At 38.1% G+C, this 16,736-nt stretch overlaps 1 pseudogene; it reads left to right on the plus strand.

The window, feature by feature from the left end:
• The first annotated feature begins 1,901 nt into the window (after nucleotides 1–1,901).
• On the plus strand, nucleotides 1,902–15,759 carry LOC139741516 (uncharacterized; annotated as a pseudogene).
• The last annotated feature ends 977 nt before the right edge of the window (nucleotides 15,760–16,736 follow it).

Below are 16,736 nucleotides of genomic sequence, written 5' to 3' on the forward strand. Positions count from 1 at the left end.
AAATGTAGAATTATTAAATGGGTGTATCTACAAAATAAATAACTTTTCCACGGATTCTGGTTTGTCTCGTATTTCTGCGGGATACTTTTCTTTACGATGTAAATTCACGGACACGGCCGTGAGTCCTATCACCTGTAGTGTGATACAATCAATTCATCATCCAAATGATGAGTGATTATCAAATGTCTTTTTAGAATATGAAGAAACATTTTTAAATGTTTAATGCTATAATGCCATATCAGTATCATTTTGACATCCATCTGCAATTGTACCAGCCAGTTTCCAGTTGAATGTGCTACAATTGTACTGTGAAGAGATGCAGATACAACATACCAGCTGTGTGGACACAAAAAGTCACAAACACAATGATAAAGCAGTGTTTTGAATATCATGGAATTTATTTCAGTCGTACATTTGTTGATAGAATGTTTTATACCTGTTTCAATTAATAGCACAATACATCAGAATTGCAAGTACACTGGTATCAGAAATGCCATTACAACACTAAATACCAGTATTAAGATGGTCATTTTCCCTTGACATCTGTAGTGGAGAGAAAAAGCAAATGTATTTCTGCATTCATGAAGTTTCATTTCAAGTATGGTATACATAGCGACAATACATGTATATCTATTTGGTTGAAAATGCACAGAGTGCAGGCAAGACATACACTTGGGACCTGGTCTCTCAAAGCACAGCTACCAGAGTGATATTTCATTTCATAAATTGGATATAGAAAATAGTAAAGCCCTCTCTCGTTACCTTTCTCAGAATTACCGGACGAGAAACACATATTACTTTCATTTTGACAATCCTCGAAAAAATAGTAAGATATCAAATAGTAAGGACCTCCCTCATCGCCTTGCTCAAAAAACCCGGACGAGAAACTACTTTCTTTTTTTACTTGGCCTTATCATTTTTGGCCACATAATAAAACCATTGTAATTTCCTTCAATACCTCATAATCATAAACTATGCCGTCATTCGCAACAGCTACTATATAGAGGGAATGTAATTATAGAAGCTCCAACACCTTTTCTTTTTCTTTTCTTTTTTTAATTACTAGGATAAGAATAATGGATGTTCCTCGACAACAGCCTAACCTGTTGCTTCCTTTTTGAAAGCGTCCATTCGCTCCGTCCATTCAGGAAATTATAACCCCGTCTGAAAATCAGAATAGGTCGAAGTGCTTGCGCCATCATAGTTCGTGTTTCACAAGGGGGAAAACCCTTCTCCGTTTACGCTAAGTCTTTGCGCTGGGCCTGGGAGAGTCCAAAACAGCAACACCCCAGGGCAGGGCCAGGGATCGTCACCACACCGGCTCAGGGTCACAAGAATCGACGGGTATTCCGGCCGTATTGCACACTTTGCTTGAAAGCTTTCATCTTACTTGCCTAAATTCGATCTGAAGTACCTTGCTGACTGAGAGTTGCCATGCATGATGTGATATCCGCCCGCCTGCGCCTGCCTGCACCTGCCTGATCGTGAGCACGAAAGCATGTTAAAACGTGTCCAACTACTGAACTGAGTAAATACCGGGCCGGTGGCGGTGTACGTTGTGCATGTAAATTCTAAGCCAACATATTCTTTTTAGTCATAAAAGGAATTGATTCAAAGACTCGTGTTTAGATAAATATGTGGCTGGTGTGTCAGCTCTGCAGTTTCACTTTGCTGTTTTCTCCAGTAACACGGATGCATGCAACCGACGGTCGGATCAGCAGTACAGTAGCACCATTGGCATTGCGTGTTCACATGTAAATTTAGCTTGTTTTGGACTTGGACTGGATCTGGAGTAATTGTTTGAGCTTGTATTCAGCCCGACCAGACGCCGTGCAAAGCACACACTTGTGTACAGTGACTGTGATGAGAATGTGTTGTCACCTGGTCTGTGTATCTAGTCAGTGCTTCACCACCAATGACAATGAACTTATGTAGAAGAAATATGTGTGATATCTATTGCTAGTTATCGTTTAGACACACGGTGGTACTGAGGCGTACTGTACTGCCCAGCGTGCCGCTGAATACAAACATGGGAGCAAAGGAGAGCATTCAACAAGGTGCACGATGCAGGGTTCATAATTTGGAGAAGGAGCTGTTCTGTGAAGAGTGCAGAGTCTACATCTGTTCGGACTGTGTTCCATCAACTCATTCTGATCACGAGAAGATACAACGCAGGCAGTTTGAAGATGATCTGGAGCAGAAAGTGCGTATCCTTGATTTTCGAAGCAAGGACATGAAGGCATATCTCAACAGAAATGTAGAAGTCGCAGAAGAAAAGCGCCAAGAGATAAACTCTGCCATGGAGCATCTAAAAACAGAGGTCAGAGAAGCCTGCAGTGTACGAGAGCTGAAAGACTTAGAATGTTCCCTGATATATGAGATCGAGAGTCTCCACAGACATAACAATGAGGAGCTTGATACACTAAAACATCAAAACCAGCAAAAAATAAGCAAACTGAACAGCATGATGAAACAAGTGGCTACTGACAAGTTGAAATATTTAGAGACAGAGAGTTTAGCAGCTCATGAGTCATTGTGCAGTGAACTCGGTAATCTTGTGAAGGAAGAAGTCGATGATGCAGTGCTGGTGGCAGTCAAAGAGAGAGCCTTTCGCAAACAAATCACTCCGGCAGGTCAAGATGTCTTTGCTGTTGTGGATGTTCCCATCTTACCGTACCACATCACCAAGAGTGTTTCATTGCGGTCCACATCTAGTGGCATGGCTGGTCTCCCTGGGGGCAGTGTGGCGCTGGGATACAGAAGACGCAGCAGGGAAGGAATCGACTTGATAGACTCTACAGGTTGCACACAACCTCTGCAATACATTCCTTCGAAGTGTTACCCTGATGTTGCCTTCCTCTCCAATGAGACATTAGTTGCGCCAAGCCTCAATGCCACGGACATCTGTGCCTTCAGCCCCAATGGTTTTGAGCTATTCAAGAGCACTCTCCCCACCAAATATTCTTGCCCAAATGTCAGCGTAACTTCTTCAGATGAAATTCTTATTGCCAATACCACCCAGCATATCTACATCTTTGAATCTATGAGTGGAACACTGGAGCAATCGATCTCTACGGGAGATTTCAGGGCTGAAGCAGCACGCTCAACAAGGGCTCCCTTACAAAAAATAACCATGAAATTTACGGTATTACCATGGTAAAACCTCAATTGCCATAGTAAAACCATGGTATCGATGGTATTACTACGAGTACCACAGAAAAACCATGGTGATGCATGGTGATACCACAGAAAAACCATGGTAAAACCTCAATTGCCATAGTAAAACCATGGTATCAATGGTATTGCTATGAGTACCACAGAAAAACCATGGTGATGCACGGTGATACCACAGAAAAACCATGGTAAACTGTCAATACCATGACACGACCATGGTACTGATACGTATACTATAGAATAATTGTGAAGTCTATGGTATTTCCATGGTTTTACCATAGGCGACACAAAATAACCATGGTAATAGTATGTTATAATTTTTATACCATAGCACTACCATGGTATTACTACCAGTACCATGGAAAAACCATGCCATCTACTGTATTTGCCTGGTATAACTATACAGGTACAATAAAATAACTATGGTGATGCCGGGTTATGGCCATCATACCATGGCATCACCACGGTATTACCACTTGTACCATAAAATAACCATGGTATATAAGGAATTTCCCCAGTATCGCTGCACTAATTAACCATGGATATACCATGTAATAACCATCATACCATGGCACGGTTCTGGCACTACTAGGCCTACTTGTACCATAGAATAACCACGGAGATACCATATATTATGATAACCATCATACCATGTACTACAACCACAGGGTCTTTAATCGTACCGCAGCATATATAACCATAGTCTTTTTGTCATCTTCTGTATTTCTAAGGGTACACAAAAATAGCCATGGTGATACCATGGTTCAACAACAACATATCAATTATGATATTCTTATAGCTGAAAGGGACTGTACAGTAGGTACTGGTTGAGATGAGGATTCAGATTTACAACTTATTTTTTTCTGTTAGATGATAAACCTCTCATGAAATAAAGTGTATGAAAGAGCATATACAGCTGTAATTTCAAGAAGGATTCAACGTTTTGAAGAAAATTCGTCTTGAAATGGCTGAGATTACCAACCCCCCCCCCCCCAAAAAAAAAAAATCAAAATGAAATTGACAGGCCCCATCTTTCATAAGGAGCTCTTTGTTTTAATTTGTTTTTAGATATCTCAGTCATTTCTCAGCCTGTTTTCATTAAATAAACGTTTGAGTCCTCTTCTGCTCTTTATCATTTCAAAGAGTGGTTTCTAAATATCTCGCAAAATGTTACAAGCTGAATCCTCATCTCATCCAGTACTGTATACTCCTTTTAAATGTCAAATAATGACGAAAAAAGGTACATTCTCTACTGGTATCACAAGGAAAAAATGGTCCCATTATAGCTATCCGTTTGACCCAACTTGTTCAAATAGTTGCAAACTGGAAGTAGGCCGATACTCGTTCACATTACCATGGTGTGAATTACCATACAATTAAAGATGAAAATTAATACCAACTCACGCCATTCCAGCTGACACTAAATTGAATGAGCTGGCACACGCTGAAAAAAACCCCCAATCAATTCCAGCTGAATATTATGGCCTGGCTCTAAATCATTGATTATGAAGTTTTATTTGTACCAACTGGAAAACATGTCGTTCAACTAGCAGACTCACTAGTTGACTCCACTTAGACAAGTTGACTCCAAACTAACATTTCATTCCAACTGACAGACTGAAACAAATGAAATAAACTAGGCAATTGTCTACCAATTAGAATTCATTGACATAACCTACAGATTCACCACTGGATTCCAATTGCAAGAAACGGAATAAAGTGTCATACTGAAATATCAACTACCCGATTCCTGTATAGATACAATAATTGTATTGAACTTGACTAGACACAACTGGCAGATTTACCAGTCGATTCCACTTGAAAGCGATGGAATGGACTGGTACACTGAGAAAACATAGATGACTCCAGTTTGAACAAATGGATCAAACTGTGATGAGTGAGTTACATGTGTGTAATAACAACATACCTAATAGTAGTAGCATAGTGGTACTGGTGATAATAATGATGATGATGATAATAATAATAATTATAATAATAATAATAATAATAATAATAATAATAATAATAATAAGGTCTTATCCAGGAGAGCCTCTCCAGTGTTGTCGCTGCTCTATACCACAGGGCCCTGCCATACCACTAACAGTTGAACTATTCTAATGAAAATGACAGATTAAAAAAATTAGATCTATTGTGTAAACTGGAACATTAAAGCCTATTGGTTGATTCCAGTAGGAAGAAATAGACCAAAGTATGCCCTTAGACAAAGTGGGATCAACTGGACACAACAAGCAGATTTTTCAGTTGATGATCCACTTGAAAGAAATTGTGTGAAATGGCATACAACAACCAGTTGATTACAGTACAAACAATGAGTGCACATTCGAGTTCGACACCCACAAATCATACAGCCAACAAATCAAACAACCCATGAATTTGACACCTAGCGAACAAGGCCCACATGACGGCGACACTAGGTAAATAAGGCCCACGACACTTTTACAATAAGCCCCATGATGCAATGTCGAGCTTGTGGGCCGTATGACTTGTGGGATGACCCCGAAAAAATTGGACCAATTTGGTGCAGGTTGAATCGACTGGACACAACTGGCAGATTTACCAGTAAGAACTGGCATACTAAAACATCAACTCCATGATTCCAGCAGATTCAACTTTTTTGAACCAGGCTCTTGTATATCTGTTGCAAATGACTTGACACAACTGATAGATTTATTCAACTTCAAAGCAATGCAGATTTAACCTACATGCACTTTGATAAAGTTTAGGCTGTAACAGTTAGTAGAACCCAGCCGGGTAATGTATCAAACTGGCATGACTGGGGAAGTTCATACCAGTTCATCAAATCTAGCAGTTTTACCAATTGATTCCACTTTTTAAACGATTATAAACGTACCAATACATTACAGTCAAAACTATTGGACCATTATGAGTATACTTGCAACGAATGGGAAAAATCAAAATATATATCAACCGATTCTAAAGGTAAACCCCTTAAACTCTAAGGGACGTGGCAGGAGAGGGAAGGGCGGAATCCACCCTCGATGTTTCGAGTCTGCGATGGAAGAAACCCTGTCATGAGACATTTTCCTGACTTTTTTTCAAGTTCAACTTCAAATTCATTGTTGTTTTTTCCACAGCAAAATAATCTATTTGGTGAACATAAATCTCGCTTTCTTCAATGAAAGTAGAATGCATGTAATTTGTACAGAGAAAGCAATAATTGAAAATTGAGTAATTGAATTGAAGTAGGGGTACAATGCAGTGGTTGCTGAGGTAACAAAAGTGAAATAAATGAAATATGCATTGTGTGAAAAAAGCAGGGACCCACTAAAAAGACAAAGCTTGTGAAGTACGGTCCCTTCTCCGATTGAAAAAAAAATCGACGCAAAGATTGATTGAAAACAGCAACAAAGAAACTCTTTAAAAATCTGACTATTCTTTATCGGAGCAGATCCAGGAATTCCGTAAATGGGGTGGGGGTGGGGATGGGGGAGGGATCTGTCATGGTGCCACTTCCGCAATTAAAGGGGGCAGACACGCCCATTTTCATTTTGTTTTCTTTTTATTTATTTATTTTTATCTTATCAAAAATTAAAGAAGGGGCCCCCTGGTGCTATCACTGCTGTAACATTAATCACTGCGATTGATTGATCTTATGCTAATTATGGTATAAAAGTGGTCAATGAGAATCTCATAAGAAAACAAAGGAAACAATAAAAAACAAAGAAATACATTTGAAACTAAAAAAAAAATCATATACATAATAAATTGGCTTTTGGAAGTCCTTTAATGTCTGATGCATGGTCTTTAAACATGTAAAAACAGACTTACAAATGATTAAGAAATAGACTCTTAATGCTCTTAATTAGGCTAAAATAAGATGATGGGCCTAATTTGCACAAATAATTAATTGATGAATTAAAATTAGAAATTGACAATTAAAAAAATATTATAAGATATATAACACATAATTTTGTGGATTACAATGTGGTTGTAACTTGGGCCAAATTTCGCTACGATCGTAATACTAATGGTCGAGATCTTGTGGAGGGGGGGGGGGGGGGGAGGCGAAATTCCCTCCCAAAATGCAATTTTTAGCATTTATAGCCAAATAAGCCTGGCCCGTTAAAGATAAGCAAAGTTTTGGAACTAATTCACATTGTGTGTTATCTCATACAAATTCCAAGTACGACCCAAAATATTATACCGGTATGTTCATGTAATAAATGTACTACAGCCTGTATTTAGTATATGTGTGAATGTGTGTAGTGTGTGTATGTGTGTATGTGTGTGCTTGTGTGTGTGTGTGGGGGGTGTGGGTGAGTGCAAACACCCGGTTAGTACTAATATATCCATGGTACCAAGAACTGACTTCTTCCCATGCAGTTTAAACCTCATTAACCCAACTGGAAAATGTAACACAAGTTGATTCAAGTTGCACGAACCATGTTTTGACTTGGTTTCTGTATCGCTCATGAATATTCATGAGAGAGCATCTAACATGCAAAAGGTGAGAAAATAGATAAAAGACATAAAAACCCAAAGTATATATTCTGGGTTTAAACTTTGAAGTATGTTGGGAAATTTCTCTTTTGTTACCAACTATTTTAACTTGTGTTATAACAATGCATATTCATATTTTGATAGGACTAATATTATGCATGACATGTAGTTAGTAACCATGCCTTAAACCTTTTCAGATATCAGCCCATATATAAAGAACTGATACACTAGCAATGTATCTAGGAATAGGATGTATACTCTAGGTATACAGATAGGTAGACCTGTATAGATTAGGATGTAGGTCTTGTACAATAGTGTAGAAACAGGTGTATGTAGGAATTATGTAGGTAACATACTAGTACTGCATGCTGAAAATACACGACCATTAATGTTATTTTTCTTTTCAAATTGTAAATACCATGGTAATACCAGGGTAATACCATGGTAATACCATGGTAAAATCACCTCAGAAATACCATGGTATTGTACCATGGTACCGGTACCATGGTATTTGGTAAGCACAGTAATACCATGGTAATATACCATGGTACATGGTAAGAGCAGTAATACCATGGTATTTTGCCATGGTAATGCCATGGTAATGTACCATGGTTTTACCAGGGCAAAATTACCAGGTTTCCATGGTTCATTACCATACCATGGTATTACCATGGTAAAACCATGGTTCTTTTTTGTAAGGGCTGGGCCAATTGTGGCAACTTCCTCGTACCCGGGCATCGTGACGGCCTTTGACAGTGATGGTCAAAGAGGGAACAGCATTCTGGGGAGCCTTGGGGAACACTTCTTTGTTGATGTGGATGAGGAGGACAGGATTTACATTCTCACTGTTAGGTGGATTCCCCGTAAAGCTGAGTGCAGTTACAAGCTCTCTTGCTACCGGCTTGACGGGCTAAATCTGAAAGAGACTGCACAATTTGCAGGAGAAAAGCTGACCTTAAAGAGCAGCTTCTGTTATCTAGTTTGTCTCCAAGACAATATGTTAGCTTTAGTGAGTGCTTGCACTCTCTACTTTATCCAAGTTCCACCAGTTTGAATGCATAGCAACAGTGAACAGACACCTATTTTAAAATAGGGGATTGCGATGTATGCTTATTATGTACAGAGTGCTCTGAACACAGCTATAGTAAAATTTTGTTCCAACAAAGTAAAAATTCAGGTCCCAAAATTATCGTCATTATAATATATTATCTCTTTTCATTCAGCTATTGTGAAATTTTTGATACAATGAAAGAAAAATGTAAATCCTGAAGACTTTGTTATAATGGAAGACACCTGTATTATTAGTGTTTAAGTGTACACTTTTTCTTCCAAATGCTGAGTGACCAGTTTGACTACAGCTCATTAAGCCATGCAGGAGACAGGGTTCTTGTTTATGAACAATGTCCTTCAACAGCAGTCTACAATTATGGCCTACTCTAGGCAGGCAAGTACACACTGCTGATGGGGAAAAACAACAATGCAGAAATATTGTTACTAGCATTCAGTTATTAGGATTTAATGTTTATTGTAATTGTTTCAATGTGATAATGCTTACTTAAGGGAGAGTATACAGTAATATTTATGATTACATGCACTTTACTAATTTATCATTGTTGAAGAGACTGAATACAGTTCTGGACGTGAATACAAAGTGCTCATCCTCTTGACAGCCACTTTGCAGGTTCTTTTGGAATGTCCCCATTCTGAGCAAATCAATTTCTGTCTAGAATGTATACGAACAGTTGTATGCTGTTTACATTTGTGGTTTATCAGATTAGCATCTTTAAGTGCAATGGAAAAATGGAACCAGCTATTATTTTCCAGTAAGTATGAAGTAATATCAGTACAGAAGAGGGATTAACAATGTTGAAGGCAGTGATTCGGTTATTGAAACATTTTGATTTCAATTTTGTTAATGTATGTATACTTTACTCTACTATACCAACTTTTCTTCTTTAAGCCCCCTCCTCCCCCTCCCTTTCCAGTAACAGGACTTTAATCTAAACATGTACTGCATATATGCCATATATATTTTGTGAGTTTTTGCACATGGAGAATTCTCAACAATTTCGCAAGTGGTTAAATTTGCAATCATGGTGTACAGTATTGAACAGAGAAATGCATGCGTGTGCATCACAATTGATGTCGAGATCAGAGTTGATGAATTTATGTGTTAATTAAATTCATGAATAGCACCCGGCCCACAAAATTTGCAAAAATAAAAACATCACCAAATATTTAGTGTATGCAGCATACCTCACCAATGAGATGGGCAAGCCATAGGGATTTTCATGAATAGATATCTGTCTTTATTTCCTCAGTCATATTTCATAATGCATAAACATATAATATGCTGCTCATCTCTTTGGCATCCATGTTTGAACTAAATAAGTTCTGCTCTGCTTTTGGAATTATCAGTGATTGTACAATTGTATACTTGTGGGCATTAAAATGTAATAAATAGCAGTGCAAAGGTATGATGAAAAAATTGTTCCCATAGTAGCTAAATGCACAGTTTTGAGTTGTACTGTCATTTTGAATTTGAAATGAAATGGGATTGTAGGATACCGGTATTTCCCCAGAGCCTTAAAATGACCAGTTATGAGCAAAATATCCAATTATTTTGATATTTTGTCCATTCAAAACTTGTTAAAGTAGAAAGCTTGATTTCCAAGGTAGCAATACATCTTTACAAACTCAATTAAAGTGGAAGAGTAGTCTCAAACACAAATTCTGAATGGCTCAATATGATTATAGTTCCAGTTATGGATCATTTATTACAGAACGCCAATTGGAAATGTAGGTTTAAAACTATCTAGTCTTAAGATGATTCTGGAAAAATTGTCCACAAGCAATGAAAGGGCAAATAAAATCTACCACAAAGGAGTAGCATACAAATGATCTACCTCAAGATTTTGTTTGGATATTTTGGTATCATTCTGTGCTGTAATGAAATGTTGGTAGGGTTTAAAGGGAGATGGGATAAGGATAAAAGAAAAATAATATACAGAATACTTGCTGAAGGCTGCCCAAAATATTGGTGAGTTGGTAAGCCAACTCTGCAAATGATAAATCTGCACAACAGGCCTCACTTTCTATAACTGTACTTGTACATTTCTCATTTCACCTATTTAACCCATTGAGGTTGCATCTTGAGTATACTTGGGCAAATGTCTATGGGAAATGTGTGTTGTGCATAAATCAGCCCATCCTCAACAGGTCGATATCGATGCTATGTACAGTCTATATTAGTAGGCGAAAGCTCCTACAAGGTAAAAGATTTTTATTGTGAACTAATGAAATTTGCCTTTATTAGAGATTCACCAATCAGATGAACCTCTTCAAAGATCTATGATAAGTCAATATTATTGTTTTGCCTTTCTTTGCCACTTTGTGAATTATCTGAAATACAAGACATAAAGAGCACTATGAATGTGGAGTCTGCACAGACATAAGTACTTGTATGTATCCTTTTTATCTGTTTGATATAACCTAGCTATACAATTATTATTATTAATATTATACTGCTATTTATTTGGCTTTCAGTCACAAATATCAATATTACAATACCTTGGTATTCAATATCAAAAGACAAAATGGAGAGTTATGTTTGCACCAGGTTGGGCAGCCCTGGTCTGAAATCAAGATTGTGTTTTGCTTTTATTTGCCATTTTGCCATTTTTGTGTCATACAAACTATTTTGAAGCTGTTTGCATATATCCTATAGCGTAAATGAATATAATAATGTAATATGTAACTTCTTATAGTACCCTAGGTTTCAAACAAATCTTCAGCTTTCTTTAGACGTAGCCCATGTTTATATTGTCTTATTGTACTTTTTTTTTTTTACTGGTGCTGTAGTAAAATTGGATTGACATACAATGTGTACCTCCATACTGTTTGTGTATATTCATATGTAGATGGAGTGTCGTGTTTGTACTTATATGCAATTAAGTTATATTCTTTGAAAACATGAAATGGGAATCATTTTGTCTTATTTTGGAGGTGGTTGAATTAGTGTTCATATTTACATGTGTATTTGTGTGTGTGATTGTGAATGTATACATGTGTTTGTGTGTTTGTATACATGTTGTGTGATGTGTTTAGTGTATGTGTGCAGCATATGTGACCCCCCCCCCTTCTGTGTGTGAAAGTGTTAGAGCTTATAACACTTTTTTCAAGTGTATTATTCTCAATGTGGTATTCTAATATTTTTTTTTCTGTGAAAAAAAAGAACTAATCTCTGATTCTATAATCTTTGACAAAGAAACACCCAAATTCATGAAGAGAAATTGGTACAACTTGTACGTTAACCCTGGCAAACCTAATATATATTTAAGTTCTATTGACATTGTACCAGTAAATAAATATTTCAGTAATAGGACAAAAAGTGTTCACCACATACACATGTAGGGTTCTATTTGCAATGAGCACAGCGCTGCATGTGCACATTTGTTTGCTTTAGGTTTTGTAACATGTGTGTTTATACTTACTGCAGGAGTGTTATGGCAAACTTGGCAAACATGTTATTGACTGACTGTAGTACAACATTTACTTGTTCAACATTCCATTACTCCTGAGTAAATTTACCTACTCACATTTACAATACTTTAAAATTACAAATCAATATGCAGTGCCCTGATGTATCATAAACTTGGAAGGTGTTTTCTTATTCTTTCTTTGCTGTTTGGTGGTTTTTTTTTAGCATGTACAGAAACATATAGATGTTTCAACAAATTGTTTTATGACCGAGATACTGTGCACCCACACACACACACACACACACACACAACATTTACATATGTGCACACACACACACACGTTATGGTTATGGGTGATTATAGGCATGGGGTGGATGAATAAGTTGAAAAGATTATGAACACTGAATAGTTTGAAGAAGAATAATTATTGACCATACCAGCTGTCCTGTTTAGGGCCTATAATATGGTTTGTAGCATGGATGTTGATTTCCTCACAATTTACAGGAAATAAAACCACAAAAGAACGGGTCCACTCTCTTACTAACAGCAATTACACTAGCTGCAGTATCATACTGGTATGGTACATAGACTTAGGATGGGTAGGCCAGCTCTATCTATATCTCTCTATATACTGAACATGTTGAGCTATCACGTATTGACTCCATGAAGAAGAAATGAAGGAACAAACTGGTAGTGCATTTTTGACCAATAAAGCATGAATTTATTCGACTCAAATTTTCAGCGTCCTACGCAGATTCAGGAGCCTGACAAGACTCCTGACGAAAGCATAATTAGACGCCAAAAATTTTCGAATAAACTTGTGCTTTATTGGCCAAAAATGCATTACCAGTACCAGTTTGTTACTCTATATACTGTATATTTTTATACATACCAGTATATATTTTTTTTCCCCACCTACTCATCAATATTGCTGTATTGTAGGCCTATACTGTGTTCATATTCGATCATTCCATATTAATCATGCAAGTTTTCCTATGCCATATAATAAATATCAAATAATATTTACATAGGCCTACAATGCAGATCCCTATCATTAAAAAAGAAAAACCAAAACAAAACTGTGTGCCTCCGTTGTTGTTGCAAATTGTTTTAATTTAGAGGCGTGTGTCTCCCTCTTCGTAGCTTTTAGTCTAAGATTCCTGACTATTAATTTTTTTTTCTGTCGGTATGGTGCAACAAGCAAAACGCAACATGATGTACTAGTAGTCTTCAAGTATTGTGACCTTGTATAAATGGGGTGTGTGAGTGTGCCCACGTACATATCCGCCTGTTAGTGCTTGTCATGACGGAAAGTGAAAAAAAAAGTCCAGAATCTAGACTACTCTCTTCAGTGAGCGTGTGAGGGGAAACCCGGAACCGTATGCATTACGTGACCGAGATCGTAGTGTAAACATCAACAGCCCAGCCTGCATATAGATCTGCAGCCCAACCAACCCAACCGTACATGGTATCTGGTCATTCTTGCCAACCCGCTTTCTTCACACCATCTGAAACCAACTTCCACTTTCCCCTTATGTGCAAGACACTTGACATGTAACTTTTGCGGGGAAAAAGACTTAGAGTGAAATGACAGCTCCAAACGAAACAAAATAGGCTGTGACATCACTCCCATAAACGAAGTCGAAGAGCTACTTCGAGCTGAGTGAATGTCCTGAGCTGAACAGAGCAGTGCAGTGCGTGCGGCCTGGCACCGACACTCGGTCGCCCACGCCATTCCTTGGTATGTAAATCATGTTGCTACATGCAATTCATTGTCAGCGTCAGAATTTTTTTGTTTGTTTGTCTATTGAAGTACCTGGTGATATGTTCCACAGTTCCCATGTCTGTCTAGTTAAAGTTCTTAAAATATTTGACGCTGGAAGGAAGTGCAAAAAAGAATGTATTGCAAATGCACATGCAACATAACACCTCCCACGATGGCCCGGCTTATGGGGTCCTACATATGATTTGATGTATCAAAATTGATTTCATGATTTAGCAGATTTTAGGAACAAATTGCCCATTTTTTTTTTAAGGAGGCCCTATTTGCAATGACTCTGGCATTGTATTTTTATTTTGCAGGCACAGGGTGCAGATGATCAGCGATATGCATGCTTTGTCGTGAATGGCTTTGGTGTTCAGTGGTGCATGCACACTGGAGTATTCTCTAGCCCACTAATTTTAGAAACATCGCATAGAATTGACACATTTCTGCCTCATGCAGAGAAACCAGCTCTAGAGAAAAAATGGATTCTAAGACCAGTGCTGAGGAGACAGAGCAGTGTTGTTCTGTTCCCACGAGTCATGTCGAGCACGAGACAACTGATCGCATGGCCTATGAAGAGGAGCTAGAGGGCAAGGTGTATGCCCTGGTCGAGGAAAGTAAGTACAAGGTGCTATGTGTCGACAGCAATATCCAAATTGTGGAAAAGAAGCAGCAAGAAATTGCCTTGGCCATGGAGAAACTGAAAGTAGATGTTAGACAAGCCTGTGGTCCTCGGCAGCTCAGAGATCTGGAATGTGCATTGTTGTATGACATCGAGACCCTACATTCAGGATACAATAGGGAGCTCGATAGACTTAAGCAACGAGATCAGCAAAAGATAAAGAAAATCAACAGATTACTGAAAGATGTGGATACAGATGAGTTAAAAAGTTTACAGGGAGAGAACTTGGCTGCTCACGAGTCGCTGTGCTCTGAGCTCGACATGCTTCTGGAGGAAGAAATTGATGATGGTCCAGCAGCGGAAGTTAAGGAGAGGGCTTGTCGCAAGCAAGTCGCTCCTATTGGTCAAAATGTCTTTGCGCTGGTCAACATTCCCATCTTTGCATTTCATGTCTTGAAGGAAGTTTCACTGAGAGGAGATTCCTCGGCAATGGCAGCACTGTCAGAAGATAGTGTAGCACTTGGATACATGAGCATGAACACCGAGGGAATAGATTTGATCGATTCCAGTGGTAGTATACTGCCTTTGCAGTATATTCCTCAACAGTGCTACCCAGATATTGCTTTCCTGTCAAATGGAACAGCGCTGTTGTCGTGCTCGAATCTCACCGACATCCGCGCCTATAGTCCTAACGGATTTGAAGTGTTTACCATCACATGCCCCACCAAAAATAATTGCCTAAAGTTTGGCATAACCTCTTCAGATGAAATCCTTGTGGCTAATGGAACGGAGCAGTCTACATCTATGAACCGACATCTGGGAAATTAGCACAGACTGTGGCGACAGCAGAAAGAAGACCGGAGCTGGCGTTTCCAACCAAGTCCGGAGTGATTGTCACAGCTTCCTACTGGCCGAGTATAGTGACCGTCTTTGACCGTGATGGTCAGAGGGGGAACAGCATTTCAGGGAGTCTTGGTGAAGAGTTGTTTATTGCCGTGGATGAGGAAGACAGGGTTTACATCCTCACGATCCTTTGGATTCCTCGAATAGCTGAATGCAGATACAAACTCTCTCGTTACCGACTGGATGGATTGGATCTGAAGGAAACTGCACAGTTTGCTGGAGAAGGACTTTCGCTTAAAAGTAGCTTTTGTTACCTGACCTGTCTTTCTCGTGAAAGACTGGCACTAGCATGCGGGCAGGCACTTTACTTCATCCAAATCCCTCCACCGTAACTACAGAGAATTTATTTCTTTGAAAAGTAGATTTACTTACCACAAGATATTCTGCCTCCTGCATTCTTCCTCATACATACAAATGTACTAATATTGTACAGCTATTATTGTATGATTCATGTGACTGAAATGTATGCTACCACTCTAGACAGTACTCTTTGTAACTCAAATGCAAACATTTGTACCTCAAATGCAAACATTTGTACAATATTCTAGCTCTATCCCAAGGAATTTGTTTTGCAAATGTGTTAGAAGAAGCAGATTATTGTTACCCATTCTAGTGCATTGCTGCGTTGTGAATCTGGACAAATATGAGAAGACATACGTAAAAACATTGTGAATTCACGAATATTACAGAATCTTCATATGAAAGTGCATTTTACTGTGTTTTCTGAAATGTTGATCTTTACCTGTATATTTCAAATCAATGTAGCAATTGCTAGCCTCTTGCCAAACTAATATTTCTTGATAACATACAATGTACTCCATTGTCGGTTCTGTATATAATACATTATGTATTTCACAACAGAATAAATAGTGTTTTGGTGCTTACATACCTTAAGTGATGTAGCAATAATTCAAGCATACAAAATGAAATTCAATTATCTGGATGGACCAAAAGTAGCAGGGATCCATGAATGTTCATGAACATAAAGCACTTTGAAGATATCTGGAAGAGTGGTCTATTCTGGCCAAAAGTTAAAGGTACAATGCATGAAAACAAAGTGAAGCTTGATATTAAAAATATGTATTTTTTTTCTGCATTTGATGATCATTTGTATTTGGTGCACACCAAACAAGAACAAAAACAAATGTCTCTATATATTTTATATTCAATTGTGTCAAGATTAGTAACTTCAACACGTCAATTAGATGTTAGATTCTGACCAAGAGTGAATTAGTATCCCATATAACCATCCTAATATTTGTTCTATATTATAGGGAACATTCAAATAAGAAGACCCCACAGACAACTG

The sequence above is a fragment of the Diadema antillarum genome, unplaced genomic scaffold (assembly GCF_040938485.1).
Source record: "Diadema antillarum isolate AM-2024a unplaced genomic scaffold, OU_Dant_1.0 seq00000932_RagTag, whole genome shotgun sequence".
Taxonomy (NCBI): Eukaryota; Metazoa; Echinodermata; class Echinoidea; order Diadematoida; family Diadematidae; genus Diadema; species Diadema antillarum.